Genomic DNA, 12,034 nt, shown 5'->3' with positions numbered 1-12,034 from the left:
CAACTTGTCATCCACTATCTAGAAATGCACCCACTTGCCGACAACATGCTTTTTTTTGGCGTGCATCACCTCTTTCATATTTGGATTTTAAAGTGTCCCATATTGTTTTACTGACTTTTGAACTACAAACAAATCAAACAATGTGTTGTTCATGTGGTTGAGAAGATGACCCTGAATTGTTTTGTTGTCTTTCTCGTATTTTTTTTTATCTATGGCAGGAATAGATTTGGACTGACCATATTCTGTTGGATCTGCAACTTTGGATCTATTTGGATCTTTGGCTTTGGATACATTTGAATCAATCACCGTAGTAGCCTTATCTTTGTCAAATTTGTCGGAGATGAGGATGTGATCGACCTTTAATTGCTCAAAGAAGATCAAGTGCTTTTAAGATTAGCATCGATAATTGGATTTGTCCAATGGCTCCAACTTTGACAGATTTGGAAGTACCTTATCGTTCTTGATCGATGTTTGGAATGAAGAATGAGTGAAGCTCAAATTTTCTTTCAATTTGAGGACTAAACGTATATCATTGTTGTGTAGTGGGAGATCCACTGCATTGAAAGAAAAATTTGATACGACCGCAGTGCTAAATCGCGGTTGCCTATTACTTCCCAACATTTACACAACCTTTAAACTCAGGCGTGCACTTGCCAAAGAAAGGAATGGAATTGGAGGAAAGCTTGCTTTGAAGAAGAAAATCTTGATAAAAAAAAATCTATTTTTAGATTTGAGAATATATAAGTGTATAGAAGAAGAAGAAAGGGGCAGATGAAAAAACGATTAGGTTACCCGAATCCACTTTCCCGCCTGATCGAATTATATGGCGGCAACGCATGTGTGTGTCGAAAAAGTTCTTACTTCCACCACAACCACAATTTGAAAGCTCACTTGCATGTCTTTATATATATACCCTATTAGCAATGTTAAAATTTTCAAGGTGGGACAAATCCCTTTTCTTTTCCTCAAGCTTAACTTTTGTATTTTGCTATGGGCGTTGACCAAGTCATTTCCAATTATCTCCTTCTTCACATAACCTTTCACTCGCCTGTTCGCACATTACGTACATGGCGGGTCTATGCAACTCAAGCTCCCAACAACGACAGCCAAAGAAAGAATTCACAGGCAAAACGAAGAAGAAGGTTGGGTTGGAGACCCTACAGTAAGATAAAAATCATAAATTACATACTTGTAATCATAGAAATCAAATTCGAAATATCAATTAAAGTTAGACTATACCATTGCTAGCTTATCCAATGCTTTAATTCGTGTCTTGATGGAAACACAAACTTCTTTTGTTAGGCTAGATATCCTAAACTCTTTGTAAAAAAAAAAAAAAAGAAAAAAAAAATTCTTCGTATATTATTCTTCCACAGAGAAGAATTATAAGGAATATATCGATTTAAATAAAAAATCTAACCGTGTAACCACTCATAACTTAAGAGAGATTTTTGGGTAGTAGACCACTAACCAATGGTAGGAGGGAAAATCAAAATTTTCAAATTATTATATACATATATGTATATGTACATCTACATAAGTATATGTGTGTATGTATACATATATGTACACATATACATATATACATGTGTATATGTATATACATATATAAATAAATTAAATAACTTACATTCTCCCAGTTGGCCATTAAATATAACAAAAATCTCCAAACAACTTTATCCTCAAACAAATTAATTGAACACAAGAGTCGTGGTGACAAAATCTCTTATATGTCAAGAATTACCTTCCATGTATTACTATGTATTCAATCTACTTGGAAGAGTACACTTTATGTGACTAACTATTTCATTATGAATGAACTTCTAATGTCCATTTAGGGTCTTACTTTATTTTCGTTACCTTACTGTAAGCTCGAAACACTATTTTCTCTACTTAAGTAAGTAATTAGTATGATAATCAAGATTAAAAATAAGTTAATGTTATATTGTGGGGGAAGTTGGAGAATGAGAAAAGTAAAGAAGAAAGTTCTACCTATTGAAATAAGGCTCTTGGGTAATATGCTAAAGAGCACTTGGTGAAGGAAAATTGGCCAAGTATGGAAGCCAATGCTTATGCACATCATCGCATACCATTGATCGGTCAGTTGCATGCTTATTCTTCAGATGCAACTGCCTGCTTATTCATCAACAACACCATTTCTAGATTTCAACTTCCACATTAAATAACTTACAATCTAGTCCAATCTTTACTAAATTTCCTTCTATGAACTTACTCATAAACATCTTAACTTTCTTACCTTAAATTTTGAGCATCAAAATCCTCTTGCCACACTAGAAATCCTTCAATCTTTCAAGCTAGCCCGAGAACTCTTTAAGATTTGAATCCTCTACCATTTCTTTTAACTTAAACCTTCAATTGCTTGAATCTCATCCTGGCAGCCCAAAATCATCTTTAACAGCGATCAAGTTTCAAGTGCATAGCAACTCTCTAGCCTTAGCACGGTAAAATGGCAAAACAGTTTCCTTCTTTATAAGGCCTATTTATACTTAGGCTTGCATGGAGAGTTGGCTTAATTAAGTGCCAACTGGCCTATTAATCTTTAGTTAACACTTCTAAGGTTGCCATTTAGCCCACCAACCAAATGATTAAGTTGATCTTTATCAATTGTACTTCATCTCATAGGGTTTGCTTCCACTCAAACCTTTTCTGACCATTTTATACTCCTATCCATCATTGCATCAATCCATGATAGCCTTGTTTGTTAACTTCTAAGTCTCTCAGCCAACACTTACTTTGCGACTCGCCTAACACACTGCCTTAGAATCCTCTCCGAGTGCCTGCTTAGGCAACTAAGCCTCTTGCACAACACCTACATTTATCCTCACCAATCTCATATGAGATTGGTTGCATACATCTTTACCAACCTCAACCAACTCTTACCCACACGAGAGCCAGCTTAACTTCTTCTATGGCCTTCACCATACTTCATGGGTCATACTTAGCCGTAATGTCCCTTTCTTGGACTTTTGGCCACATAACTTGACATGTTTGGCCACATAGCCTGGCATGCCTTCACTGCAACAGACTCTTCGTTTCCTTCTAAGGGTCAATTCCTCTCTATACTACTCGAGAGTTCATCATCCCATACTTAGAAACTTTTCCTTCTTCCTAACATATATATAACACATTAACATTATACTCAACTTGGCTTAATACATTAACATTAATATGAAGGAACTTTTAGAGAAGAGAACCTTGAATGGAAGCAAGATCAACCAAAAACCATTTTTCATTTAATATAAATTTTACAGTAAACAAGAAACAAGATATGCATTTGTTTATAAATTACAGCATGCTAATGAAAGGTTGTTAGGATACTGATTCTTGAAATTCTTTATTAACGTAACGAGTTGGTACAAACTTCTGGAATAGCAACTAAACGATGAGCAAACTTTTTATTAAACGATAAGAGAAAAACAGTGACTAAATGATCGTTTAACAACTCCAAACGATCGTTTACAAAATTCTATACGATCGCTTAAAGTCCCTACACGATCGCTGAGTAACACTAGACGATCACCCACAAAACACCCCACAATCGCTTACAAGGTACTATATGATCGCTTACAAAACATTACACGATCATTTACCAAATACTGTATAATCGCCTACCAAATGTTGCACGAACACTGAGCTCTGCTACACGATTGCTTAGTAGAAGTAGACGATACGCGACACACTACGATGAACTCTCCACGATAGAGACTTCCAAACTCTCACTCTCGAGAGCTCCCCTTCCTCACTTCTGATATTCAGACTTCACTGTCCTTCCTTCTGGTTTCTCCCTTCTTTTTAAACCTCAACTTCTCCCAACAGCATTGACAATAATCCTTAACCGATTCAACCGCCGACTTCCCTTTTTCTCTTTTATTCTTTCTTTTTTGATATTGCAACATAATTAGAGACTTATCATTACCTCCCCTCCACTTTTACCTTGTCCTCAAGGTAAAGTTCTGTTTGTCCAACTACCTTTTTGGCAATCTTCATCATCCTCTCTTGAGCCACCCTCAAACGCTTTTGAAGTACTCGCAGGGCTTCATCCCATATCTTCATCGTACATTTCAGACTAACCCCTACCTTTGTCAGACTTGGATTCTCTTGCAGACTAATTTTCTGACCCTCATGAACAAATTACATTGTTAGGTTCTGCCAATCGACCTCTGTTTTCCCCCAGGGAGTGTAGCCATTGCATCCCCAAAATCACGTCAACACTTTCCAACTCCAATGGTATGAAACTGTCACACATTTTCCAATCTCCTAGCCTCATTTCCACATTTTTGCATACTCTCTTTCCTCGCAGAGTAGTTCCAGATCCCAAAACTATCCCGTAATTGGTCGTGGCTGTGATGTTCAACTGTAGACGATTCGCTAGACCCTCCGATATGAAGTTATGTGTAGCTCCGCAGTCTATCAACACCACTACCGATTCTCCTTTGATATCCCCTATAATCTTCATTTTTCATGGGTTTGTCAATCCCACAATTGAGTTCACTGACAGTTCAACAATAGATGAAATTTCCTAACTTAACGTCAGCATACGCAATTCAAACATTTCTTTTCTTACTTCGTCATCTTCACGCAACTCCCACTCCTCACCCAACACCTGCACCACAAGCAATCTCAATTCTCTCAACTCCCACCCTTTGCACTGATGTCCAACAGTGTACTTTTCATCGCACTAGAAACAGAGCCCTTTTTCTCTCTTCGACTGAAATTCAGCATCTGTTAATCTTCTTGCTGGAATTTCTCTCTAGTTATCATTATTTGATGTTCCTCGCAAGGTGATGGTCCTCATCGAAAATGGCTCTCCAGTCTTCTCTCCCTCTTTTGGCTCAATTCCGCTTGCTGATTTACTCACATTTTCAGTATTGAGTTTTGAAGAGTTCGAATTTTGGAACTTACCTTCGCATGTTCGCGCTCGTCCTGCTTCGACTCGCGCATTTTCTCTATCTTCAACACGTTGTGCCAGCGACATCATTTGTGTTAACCCGGTGGGATCCCAGCATTCAACTTCCACCTTTATCCATGGCGTCAAATCGTTCATGAATGTCTCCTCAAGAACTTCGTTTAGTAGATGCGGCAGTGGCACTACTAACTTGTCGAACAAATTTTGATATGCCTCCACCGTCGTTTCTGTTTAATAGCCAAGAATCTTCCATAGATCGATCCCTCTCTTAAAGATCAGAATCGCACTAACATCCTTTTATTCAAATTTTCCCAGTCTTTGAACGACTCTCTACCTTCCTTCGGCCGGTACCAATTTAATGCGGCTCTGTCGAAACTCACAATCGCCACCGTCATCTTCTCAGATTCAGTCAACTTATGAATTTGAAAATAGTGGTCTGCTCTGAATAACCACACGTCTGGATCGCTTCCGCTAAACACCGGCATTTCTACTTTCTTGAATTTTCTTCGGTCGCAAATCGCATCTTCTTCAGCAGTTTTCACCAAACTATTTGCTTCGCACACATTATGAGTATTCGATCTTTTTGCCTCTTCCGTTACTTTTGCCTTTCCCTTGGCCATTTCTGTAACATAAGAAATGAGTATTTGTTGATGTTTCTCTGCCTGCAATCCCAAACTCTCAATGCTCTTCGCTAACGATGCCAGATTCTCTTCTATAGTTGGCAATTTCTTTATTTCGACTCGGAATCCCAAGATCTCTTGTTCTAATAATTTCAATTTCTCCTCAAAAAGTTTCTGAACCATGCTTGTCCAGGTGATTGCTCTGATACCAATTTGTTAGGATACTGATTCTTGAAAGTCTTTATTAACGTAACGAGTTGGTACAAACTTCCGGAATAGCAACTAAATGATGAGCAAACTCTTTATTAAATGATAAGAGACAAACAGTGACTAGATGATCGCTTAACAACTCCAAATGATCGTTTATAAAACTCTATACGATCGCTTAAAGTCCCTACACAATCGCTGAGCAACACTAGACGATTGCCCATAAAACACCCTTTAATCGCGTACAAGGTATTACACGATCGCTTACAAAACATTACACGAACGCTTACCAAATACTATACGATTGCCTACCAAATGCTACACGATCGTTGAGCTCTACTACACGATCGCTTAGTAGAAGTAGACGATGCGCGGCACACTATGATGAACTCTCCACGATAGAGACTTCCGAACTCCCACTCTCAAGAGCTCCCCTTCCTCACTTCTGATATTCAGACTTCACTGCCCTCCCTTTTGGTTTCTTCCTTCTTTTTAAACCTCAACTTCTCCCAACAGCATTGATAATAATCTTTAACCGATTCAATTGCCGACTTCCCCTTTTCTCTTTTATTCTTTCTTTTTTGATATTGCAACATAATTGAAGACCTATCAAGGGTTTTAGAAACCTCACCTTTGAAGACCTTTCTTCAAGAATTTCCCTCGAATAGAACACGAACCACTTGAAGACTTTCTCCTTTAAAAAAACTTGAACAAGTTCGAACACAACCACAAAGGTTTCCTCAGTATTCTCAAGGTGAGAACCCAGGAGTGGTGGACTTTGGCTATTTTGGATTTGATGGAATTTTGTGGAGAGGAAGAAAGAATTGAAAATGTTCACCAACAAAATTCAATTCACACAGACAGAACTGTTTTGTCTTTTCTCTCGATCAAATTTGACTCTTTTAACAAAAAAGAAGAAAAAACCTTTTCTTTTCTACATGTCAAATATAACCACCATCCACGTAAAGAAGGAGAAGGGAGTTGTAACTCCCTCTCTTATTATTAAAATAATAATTAATATAAATATAAATATAAACATGATAACTAACTTATCATATTATATATATATATATATATATTAAATTATATGTTATATCAAATATAACATATAACATATAGTTTTAATATTGGATCACATACAATATAAACCATAGTTTCTTTTCTCCCTTATATGACATTTAATATAAATCATACTTATATTAAATTTAACNGCCAAAAATAACAATCACCCACGCAAAAAGAAAGGGAAAGGAGTTGTAGCTCCCTCTCTTATTATTAAAATAATAATTAATATAAATATAAATATAAACATGATAACTAACTTATCATATTATATATATATATATATATATTAAATTATATGTTATATCAAATATAACATATAACCCATAGTTTTAATATTGGATCACATACAATATAAACCATAGTTTCTTTTCTCCCTTATATGACATTTAATATAAATCATACTTATATTAAATTTAACAACTATGAATCTAATTCATAGAAACTATATTTGAATCCCATTCAAATATTTAATTCGTCTCATTAAGCTATAATGGTTTTCCATTATCATCTTCTTCATGCTCACATAAAGCCCACTTCCTCTTCTTCATTAAACTCCAAGCATGAGCTGCAAGCCATGCACATTTCTTCTTTGCATGTTCATCTGCAATAAATAAAGAAGAATGGAGTGATTTGGAGGCATGCATTCTACAGAAATTTTGAGAGAAAATTTTGACTGAAGAAGAGTTCTTCAAAAACTGGGTGCTGTGAGCTTCTCCTTCGGTTTTATATTGCTTCAAGTTGTTCTTGAGTCCCACAACTCGGTCTAAAGCTCCAAGAGGATAGTGGAGAAGATCTTGAGGTAGTTCATGGTGATCTTTGGAGAAGATTGTTGCTATTTGATTAAGATCTTGAAGATTTCTACAAAGGTATGATCTAAAACCCTCTTATTTAGATGAGCATGCTTTAGTTTCTGTCAAAATTAGTGAATATGAATGTTTATGGATCCTTGATTCTTCCGCTGCATGTTATTACACTCTAACATTAACCTGATTCAAACCCTGAATACATACAATCTCAACATTCAATGCATAGCTTAACCAGAACTTTATTATATTAACATAACATAAGGTTTACAGGACTATTTACATTACAACATACAACTTTTACACAATGAGCCCAACAACATATCCTAGTCCCTGAACACTCACACATGTGTGCAAACATAAAGTAAAACAACAATTCTGTCTTCCATCAACCTAAGTCTTGAATGGCAGAGCAGCACCAGAGACGTCTTCTGGGAATTGACCACTACCTGGGGAGGGGAAACATTTAATGTGACGCCCCAAAGATTTGTACATTTATTTAAAAAGAGTTGATGGTTAATTTAGGAGAAGGAAAAAGGGAATTAGGGTTATAAATGAGATTTGGGGACCTTGGGTTGCGTGCAAAAGGAAAAAAAAAAGAGAAAACAAAATTTTTTTCTTCTCTTCTTCTTCCTGCGTCCAGACTCGCGAAGCGCCTTCACAGTGCTCGTCCGACGCCGCTTCCTCGCTCCTCAACCCAACATGTCTCGCCGATCGTTTTTTTCTCTCTTCCCTGTCCGTCGAACCGAAGCGACGAGCGGCGAGCCGATCGCCTTTTCTTCCCCGTCCGTCGATCGATCGTAGGTTCTGGTCATTTCGACGACTTGAAGCTTCGACCGCCTCCACCCGCTCGATCGTGGGTCTCCAACAGCGCAAGATTCCAGTCGCTACAGCCAGGCAAGATTCCAGTCGTTCCAGTCGCGCCGAGTTCTTCGATCGTTTTCTTCCGTCTCCGTTCTCCGTCCGCCAGCTGCCGGTCTAAACCCTAAGCGCCGTTCGCCTGTCGCCGGTTCTGGTCGCTGTAAGATTGCGGTAGTTCCGACCGATTTGTCTGTTGGGAAAGTTCAGTTCCTTTTTTTGGCAGCCCATTGTCATTTAGGATTCTTGGGCCTAAGCCAACCTTCACCTATGGAATTTGTTTTCAGGAATGTGTGGCGGTGAAGGAAGTTTTCGAGCGGAGTGAGGGTTTGTTTTGGGACAGTTCATTATCTTGAGGTGAGTGGTTTACTTTGAAAAATTCTTATGTCATGTATGAGTAGACTGTGACAATGTAATAAGGCTGTATGAGTAGACTGGGATAATGTGCTAAGGTAGGTGTATGAGTAGACTATGATAAAGTCGATGTATGGGTAACTATGCTGATTCATGGCCTTGATTGCATACTATGATAAAGTCGATGTATGGGTAACTATGCTGATTCATGGCCTTGATTGCATGCTTATGGAATTAGTTACAGGATTCATCACTTGTGTTTATGCTTGCGTGCCTTCGGGTTCGCCCCTTATGCAGATCACTGAATGGGCCCAGTAGTGGGCTGCTTTTATACTCACCATTTTATTTCCCTATTTTTCAGGTAAGGGTAATGACAGACCGACGATAAGAGAGAGATCTGTGACCTGGCCATTAGGACGACTGACTGAAGCACTTAATATCATGTTTTTTTGGAGTCTGGTTTAGGAGATAGGCTTTTTAAACTCTATGCAAAATTTATTAATTTTATTATTTGACTATTTAATTGTTTTCATTTTAAAGTTGGGTTTAGGGGTATCCTGAACAGTAAATTTTTATTTTATTTTATTTTTGTTTTAGTTTATTTATTATTATTTAATTATGTTTTCTTATCTTTGCTCATTTGAGCACTATTAAATAAAATTTCGGTTTTTTTATTTGATGGTTTAAAAGAAAATGTACGGCTAAGCCTATGCATGCATGAAGTAGCATCCTAGAAATAAGTAGGAAAGTAGGGTCGTTACATTTGAAAACATGAGCTAGAAGCCCTGAGTGACTAGCTTTTAAAATAAACTATGCATTGAAGCTGGAAATCAATACTGAAAGCTTAAATTGAGCATAGCTTAATAAACAGTAAGTATATAAAACATAGTGCAAACATAATACATCACAATGTATTCGCACTAGAATATAATCGGCATTTTCTCATCTGAAAGTGGCTTGTAAGCTCTACTCTCTACTCCATCCCCGTTGGTTCACTGTATGGTTAGGGAAGGAAACCCCTACTCCAACCTTCTACTCTAAGTAATCCTTAGGTTAAGGTGGATGACGGTCGTCCACTACCCTCACCTAGTTCTACTCAACCAATCCTAGGGTTAAGGTGTGACTCCTCTGTCCAACACCTTCCTCAAGTGTGACGCCTCTGTTCAACACATGAGGTATGGCTCCCAGGATAAGACATGACTCCTCTGTCAATGTCTCCCCTCAAGGTGTGACTTCTCTATTCATCACCTGAGGTGTATGGCTACTCTGTCCAAGTCCAAATAGCCATAAGCTCTCATAGCCCGACTTCCAGTTCCAACTCATATCTAGTCCTTGGCTCAAGTACCTTCTCCTCCGGTCCCTCAATACTGAGACTCTCATACTTCTTACGGCACAACCCTAGCTCTACTAGGATTAGTAACTCAATAGCACCTAGGGCTATTGCCTATTTATAGCTAGTGAAACACTTAGCCATTCTTTCACACATCACAATCAATGCCATAGTAAACATCATATAAGTATGTTCAATAAACATAAGTTGAACAATCATTCATAAAGCTTTTAGAAAACATTTAGAGTCACTCACAGTCTTTGATGTCAACCCTCCAACGCCCAACACCAATATGCATTGAGTACTTAGCCAAATTCTCAAGCTTTAACTTGATTAGGCAGCAACTTCTTCACCATGCGTCCGTCACCATGCATTCATGTCTTGCCTTAGGCATTCAAGCCTTCTATGCGTTCAAGTTTCCAGCCCACGCCGACTGACCATTGTATGGAAACCTTTTCACCAATCGCTTAGCTTATGTGCCTAACTTGTGGCACATCAACACATACTCGATGCTTTTACCTAGTGGCACACCTCATGCTGCAGCGTAACCTTGCACCAACTTATCCCTTACATGCAACTCAGCCCTCAACATGTGCGTTCAACATCACCGTCTGGCCCTTCATGCTGCTTGCTTGTTCAACCAAAGCAGTTGCCTGCTTGTTCAAGATTCTAGATTCAACTTACAATTTTAATAATTAATTTTTCAGGCTTTTTCTCAAAAAATTTCCTTCTACAAACTTGCTCTAAAATATCTTAGCAAGCTTATCTTAAAATTTTAGCCTAGAATTACTTATGGTTTGGTCGGAATCCTCAAATAATCAAGACTGGCCCAAGCTTACCTGAGAGCTCGACCTTCAGCAAGATTCTTCACTCTCCAGCTCGATTCCTATGGAATTCCCTTTCGGCAATTCAACCTCAGCAACTAGACACACTCAGGGTTTGAATCAGGTTAAGAGGTTAAGTTAGGTAGTAAGTGGCGACATTAGGCTGGTAACTATTGCAGTCATACTTCTTTCCAGGTTAAGAGAGTAATCTGGGGCGGGGTGTGACACAAGGTAACCTTGGATGTTAATTTATTGTTTGTGGTTAATGCAACTAAAATATCATATATTTTATAGACAATGAATTTGAATAAAATATCATATATTTTATTAAATACACAATGAGTTTGTTCAATAATATTTACAAACTATAGGACTCTATGAGATTTAGGGCATCAACCCCAACATAATAAACATTAAATACACAATTAAAAGTATTTAAACATGATTAACTAATAAAACAAGTTTAAGGCTTTACAATTTACCTTCCTCTTAGAGAAATTTCGTCCTTGAAATTTGCCCCAAGCTCAGTTAACTGAATAAATGGGGATGCTTTTCACTTGTTCTTCAGCTTCCCATGTGGTTTCTTCTATTCCATGATTTCTCCATAACACTTTAACCAATGTAATAACCTTGTTTCTCAATACTTGCTCTTTTTTGTCTAGAATCTGTATTGGTTCCTTTTCATAAGCTAAATTTTTCTTCAACTATACTGGCTATGTTTGTAAAATATGAGCATGGTCTGGAACGTACTTCCTCAACATAGATACATGGAAAACATCATGTATCCTAGATAACTCTGCAAGTAAGGCTAATCTGTAAGTTGTTGGTCCAACCCGTTCAACTATCTCATAAGGTCCTATATATCTTAGGCTCAACTTACCTTTTCTGTCAAATCTGAGTATTCTTTTCCATGGTGATAACTTAAAAAAATACTCGATCTCCAATCTCAAACTCGGGCCCATATGAGTAAGAAACTTAAGATACTCAACGGTGTAGAGGAATTTTTTGAATCGAGTGCATTTCGAGCCTTTAATCATAAACTGTAA

The 12,034-nt window shown here is 37.6% G+C and overlaps 1 long non-coding RNA gene across 1 annotated transcript; it reads left to right on the top strand.

The window, feature by feature from the left end:
• Positions 1-7,863: 7,863 nt before the first annotated feature.
• LOC120075213 lies at positions 7,864-9,423 on the top strand. The gene is made up of 2 exons (XR_005481224.1): positions 7,864-8,837; positions 9,196-9,423. It is a non-coding gene; the product is annotated as an uncharacterized LOC120075213 (long non-coding RNA).
• Positions 9,424-12,034: the final 2,611 nt, after the last annotated feature.

This window comes from Benincasa hispida, chromosome 4 (genome assembly GCF_009727055.1).
Source record: "Benincasa hispida cultivar B227 chromosome 4, ASM972705v1, whole genome shotgun sequence".
NCBI lineage: Eukaryota > Viridiplantae > Streptophyta > Magnoliopsida > Cucurbitales > Cucurbitaceae > Benincasa > Benincasa hispida.
Note: the sequence above shows the minus strand (reverse complement) of the source record. Positions and strands in the feature narration are given on the sequence as shown.